Source organism: Triticum aestivum, chromosome 5D, assembly GCF_018294505.1.
Source record: "Triticum aestivum cultivar Chinese Spring chromosome 5D, IWGSC CS RefSeq v2.1, whole genome shotgun sequence".
NCBI lineage: Eukaryota > Viridiplantae > Streptophyta > Magnoliopsida > Poales > Poaceae > Triticum > Triticum aestivum.
This window is the reverse complement of record NC_057808.1, coordinates 153,907,255-153,913,618: the sequence shown is the minus strand read 5'-3', so window position 1 is coordinate 153,913,618 and position 6,364 is coordinate 153,907,255.

The following is a 6,364-nucleotide window of genomic DNA, read 5'->3' as shown; positions in this document are numbered from 1 at the left end:
TCGGCCGCCGCCGCCTCCGCCGCCGCAGCGCGCCGCCGCGGTCCCCCGCCGGCCGGCCCAGCCGCCCGCCGCCGCCCGCCGCCGGCCTCCCCTCCGGCCCCGGCGCCGCCCGCCGCCGCCGCCCTCCGGGCCCTCCTCCACCGCCGGCGACCGCCACCGCCGGTCCCTGCCCCGCCGCCGTCGGGCTCGGGCTCGAGCTCGGGAGCCGGCCCAGATCCGATCGAGGGTACTGCCCCGTTGACTTTCTCTCGCCCTAATATTTTCTAAGTCCCAGATTTTTCTCAGCATATGCTCCTGTTCCCGATGCGATAACTTTGTGCATGTAGCTCCGATTCGCGTGTACAATATGTCAAATTGTTCGTCTCGTGATGCTCTTCATTTTGTTCAATTGCACCATTTTCATTAGAGGTCATCTTGATATCCAAATCTTCGTTGGAAGAGGGCTAGTTGCTGTTAATCTCTGGTTCTTATCAGAACTTGGAGATTTGTCATTTTTGTATCATTTAATCTGTGCATCTTATGAGCATGAGCTCTACATGTGTTTTGAAGTATTCCATGCCATCTTTCCAGTGGTATAGTCCATGTATTTTTGTGATCTTTGTGATGACTAGCACAAGCATGCAAAGTAGGCCCCGTAATATTTCTGATTTCAGGGACTTAGTGATTTCTCTAAGTCCTTGTCTGTTGTAATTTTGTTGCCATGTAAACTTGATGATAGAGGGAGATCCATGCATATTTTGGAGATGTTCAGTAAGGATGTTTTGTAGCTATAGTTGTAATTGATCCATTCCTGCAATTGTTTGCAATTTTAGAGTACCATAGCATGACTCAATCTTGCTCTACTTTTGCTATAAAATATTTCCGGCAGATTCTTAACATGACATGCATTTTTGCCAAGCTTATTGTAGTTGATCCATACATGCCATGTAATTGTTCTTGCCGTGGATAGCTTCTTAAACATGCCATCTTGCTGTAGGTATACTTGGTTTGTCATTCATTGCTCTGTAGTGAGTGCATCAAGCTCACAAAGAGGCCTACATATTAACATTTCTGCCATGCTCTGTTTTCTGTTAAGTCTGAAACCTGATAACGAAACTTGCTATGTTTACATGCTTGCCATCATATCCTCTGGTCCTTTTTGGCTTATGGTAAGTAAGGGACTTTTGTCATGTGCATTTAGTATAACACTACCATGCCTTGTTTTGCTATGTTAAGTTTCTGTAGCATATTGATTTCGTGCTCTGAACATTGCTACCTGATGCTGATTTCAGCCATGTCCAGTTTTTCACTAAGTCTGTGAACCTGTAATCTTTTGCACTTTTGCCATGCTTGTTTGAGCTGGATATGTTGTGAACTAGCAGTAGCTCAGTGTTCATCTTTTGTCAAGCATCTCCTGTAGATTACTTCCATGTGCTTTTTTTGCTACGTTGGGATGCTGTAGTATTGTTACTTGTTGTATTTTAAGTGCTATCTTGCTGTTATCGCAGATTCGTGTCATTCTTGTTTTGCTTGTCATTTGCAAACCGTGCATCCGATTCCGGTGATCTTTATATCGATTTCGACCGAAATCATCTCATCTTTCCAGTGGCATGCTTGGTTTGCCAAGTTACTGCCATGTTCATCATTTCCCTTCCGGAGCACGCATATGCATCGCATATCATATCTTGCATATCACACATGTTTTGCATCATGTTGCTTGCGCATATCTCGTTGTTGATTGTGGTTCCGTTTGTTTGTGTTCTTGTTTTGGGTAGAGCCGGGAGACGAGTTCGTGAACGATGAACCTGTCGAGTACGCTTACGAGGATCAAGCTTTCGACAACTCTGAGAATCTTGCAGGCAAGATGACCACCCCTCGAAATCACTTCTATCTTTGCTATGCTAGTTGTTTCGCTCTATTGCCATGCTCGCTACCTATCTCTTGCTATATCATGTCTCCTATTTCAGCCATGTCAGCCCCTAACCATCCTTTCCTAGCAAACCGTTGTTTGGCTATGTTACCGCTTTTGCTCAGCCCCTCTTATAGCGTTGCTAGTTGCAGGTGAAGTTGAAGTTTGTTCCATGTCGGAACATGGATATGTTGGGATATCACAATATCTCTTATTTAATTAATGCATCTATATATTTTGGTAAAGGGTGGAAGGCTCGGCCTTATGCCTGGTGTTTTGTTCCACTCTTGCCGCCCTAGTTACTGTTATACCGGGATTATGTTCCTTGAGTTTGCGTTCCTTACACGGTCGGGTGATTTATGGGACCCCCTTGACAGTTCGCCTTGAATAAAACTCCCCCAGCATGGCCCAACCTTGGTTTTACCAGTTGCTACCTAAGCCTTTTCCCCCGGGTTTTCGCGAGCCCGAGGGTCATCTTATTTCAACCCCCCCGGGCCAGTGCTCCCTCGAGTGTTGGTCCGAACCGAGCAGCCTGCGGGGCCACCTCGGGGAAACTCGAGGTCTGGTTTTACTCGTAGCTTGACTTATCCGGTGTGCCCTGAGAACGCTCCTATCGGGATTTGTCGGCACATTCGGGCGGCTTTGCTGGTCTTGTTTTACCATTGTCGAGATGTCTTGTAAACCGGGATTCCGAGACTGATCGGGTCTTTCCGGGAGAAGGTTTATCCTTCGTTGACCGTGAGAGCTTGTGATGGGCTAAGTTGGGACACCCCTGCAGGGTAATATCTTTCGAAAGCCGTGCCCGCGGTTATGAGGCAGATGGGAATTTGTTAATGTCCGGTTTTAGATAACTTGTCACTTGACCCAATTAAAATATACCAAGTGCGTGTGTAGCCGTGATGGTCTCTTCTCGGCGGAGTCCGGGAAGTGAACACGGTCTGTGTTATGTTTGACGTAAGTAGGTGTTCAGGACCTCTTCTTGGTCATTGCCAGATGACGCTCGTTCCATTGCTTCTCTTCTCGCTCTCATTTGCGCAAGTTAGCCACCATATATGTTTTTTGCCGCTGCAGCTCCACCTCTTTGCACCTCTTGTCCTACAAGCTTAAATAGACTTGATCTCGCGGGTGTGAGATTGCTGAGTCCCCGTGACTCACAGATACTTCCAACACCAGTTGCAGGTGCCGACGATGCCAGTGCAGACGATGGCGTCGATCTCAAGTGGGAGTTCGACGAGGAACGTGGTCGTTACTATGTGTCTTTTCCTGATGATCAGTAGTGGAGCCCAGTTGGGACGATCGGGGATCTAGCATTTGGGGTTGTCTTATTTTCATCTGGATTTTGACCGTAGTCGGTCTATATGTTTGTATTTTGGATGTTGTATGATGATATTTATGTATTGTGTGAAGTGGCGATTGTAAGCCAACTCTTTATCCCATTCTTGTTCATTACATGGGATTGTGTGAAGATGACCCTTCTTGCGACAAAACCACTATGCGGTTATGCCTCTAAATCGTGCCTCGACACGTGGGAGATATAGCCGCATTGCGGGCGTGACAATGAGCTATACCGAAAATGACCGAATGATGTTTCCTTGTGATGCATCTCCAGGGAGCAGGGATGCGAACTGCTAGCTGACATACACGGCGGAGAATGCGGGCATCACTCGTCGTCACGCACCCTGGTGGGCAAGGCATTTCGAAGTGGATTCTACTGGCCCACGACACTCAACGATGCAACCGAGCTGGTGAGATCCTGCGAGGCCTACACTTCCATGCCAAGCTAATCCACCAGCCTGCTCAGGGCCTCCAGACTATCCCACTCTCGTGGCCGTTTGCGGTCTGGGGGCTGGATATCCTGGGTCCGTTCCCTCGAGCGCCCCGGGGCTACCACTACCTCTACGTCACTATCGACAATTTCACCAAGTGGGCGGAGGTGGAAGCCGTCTGCACCATCCCAGCCAGCTCAGTGGTCAAATTCATCAAGGGCCTAGTGAGCCATTTCGGAGTCCCTAACAATATCATCACCGACAATGGCTCGTAGTTCACTAGCAATCTCTTCAAAACATATTGTGCTAATCTTGGAACGCAGATATGCTACGCTTCAGTGGCGCACCATCGAAGCAACGGCCAAGCTGAGCGTGCTAACGCAGAGGTCTTGAGAGGCCTCAAGACCAGGACCTTCAAGAAGAAGCTCGAGGCCTGCGGTAGGGGCTAGCACGACGAGCTCCAGTCCATGCTTTGGTCCATCCGCACCACCGCCACCAAGCCGACGGGCGAGACTCCTTTCTTCCTCATCTACGGAGCCGAAGCGGTTCTCCGTCACGAGGTTAGGCATCGCTCCGCGCGGGTCCTGGCATTTGACGAGGCACGTCAGGACGCCATGCGGGGGATGGACCTCGTGCTGGGGGAGGAACGCCGCCACCAAGCCTTGCTCCGTGCAGCAAGGTACCAGCCGCCGTGAAGCCACGCTCCGAGCGGCAAGATACCAGCAGGCGCTGCGGTGGTACCACTGCCGCAGCGTCCGCTCCAGGACGCTCGAGGTGGGCGATCTCGTCCTGAGGCGGGTGCTCTCCAGGAAGGGCTGCATAAAATCCCACCCATGTTGGATGGCCACTTTAGGATTGCCCGCGTCTCCAGGCCTGGCGCTGTGCGCTTGGAGATGCAGGACAGGATCCCCATCCAGAATGCCTGGAACATCCAGCACCTCCGGAAGTTCTAGCCATGAAGCAAGGACCAGTGCCTGTGACGGTCTCCGCCCGTGACACTCTCACGTAATAATGAGTGGGTTTGTACATGCGCCGGAGTCTTCGGTGAGCCGCCCTCGGGCCTCGGGGGCTCCCTCCCACGTCTTAGTTGCAGCAGTTAGCTCTGCGCTGGTTAGAAGACTAGACTAGGTGCCGAACGCGGCTGTTCATTTGCTTTCTATAGCTGGTTTGCAACCTTTTAATGAAATTTGGAGTTCTGACGTTTCTCGATTGCTTGGTTGAGTTCCCCTCTCTTTTACTTCTTCGCTCCCTTCTTTGTATTGCGCCAGGGAGGATGGCAGTTGCCCGACACTCTCCCTCGCGCGCCTCGCGCGGGGGCTAGGCAGGTGCATGCGTGTGTTGGGTCAGCCTAAACCACGGACACACCTCGTCAAAGCCCTGCCACCCCAGAGCTTTGGCTCCCTTGATCTTCGCGAGGCGCCCTTGATCAAGCTCGTGATTGCTGCACCGTCCTATGTCGGTGCCCCACGGGTACCGCGACACGGCGCACTAAGCCATGATTAGCCCATGCCTGTGGGTGTCGGATTACGGGTTCCGGCAAACCCTTGAGAGGTTCGAACTCTGGGGTGCGCACGAAGAACACTCTCTCCCTAGCTCACACGCTCAACGATCCCACGGCCTAGCTCGACGGACCCATAGAACAAGAGACAGGGGGGTTGATAATGGGTCGGACCACCTTGCAGTGTAATACCCTACTCCAGTGTGTGGTGGATTGCCTCGAGGGGCTGAGGATGAACTAGTATAGTGGACGAACAGCCTTAGGAGGTGACGTGTTCTTGGGCTCGATGAGCTGATGTATGTGAGGATGATCTGAATGATCCGTCTCCCGCTACGGTGGTGGCTAGGTCCTATTTATAGTGGCCTTGGTCCTCTTCCCAAATATTAGGCGGGAAGGGATCCCACAATGGCCAAGTTTGAAGGGGGACAACTAGTACAAGCTATCCTGACAAAAGGTCGTCTTCGCCTGCCAAAGGCTCTGGTGGTGATGCTGTTGTGGGCTCCACGATGACCTCCGTCCTGCTGTCCTAGCGGTCATGGTCTTGTTGCACTGGTATGGAAACCTTTGACTGATGCCTCGGGAACCCACGCCTGAGCTTGCCTCCTTAGCACCAAAGAGGAAACTGGTACACTGCGCCCACTGGCGCCCGCCTGGCCTTGGTCGTCATGGCTCACGTCACGTGAACCTCGCGAGATGCCCCTTGCATAGATATCTTCGCTCCTCGGGAGCCGGCCTAGTGAGGCCACCCCCAGGGAGGTCTTGGTGTCATCCGCCACGCGAGGCTTGGCCCCTCGCGAGGATCATGGGTTCTCGCTGCTGAAGTTGGGCCATACCAGGCCGTTCGTGGAGCCACACCTCGGGCCGCAGGCAGGAAAGTCTGGGCACCCCTGGTCCCAGAACGCCGACAGTAGCCCTCGGCTGCAAGGCGCGCTCGAACTTGGCTTCGAGGCGAAGCCAAAGAACAAGTGTGGAGCGCCGCGGGCCCCAACTACCTGCGGCCTTGATTGACTCATGGCGATCGATGGGACGTGGGCGCCTCCACTTCCCCATGCTGCCTCAGAAACCGTTTGACTTGACGAGACCCTTTTGCATGCAGAAGAAAAACCATCATTACCTGCGATCATGGAGGCGGGCGATTGGCCTCCCTCTGGCTATAAATGAGGGGAGGAGCGGAGCCCCCGTCCCTCATCTTCTTCTCCAAGCCGCCTGCTT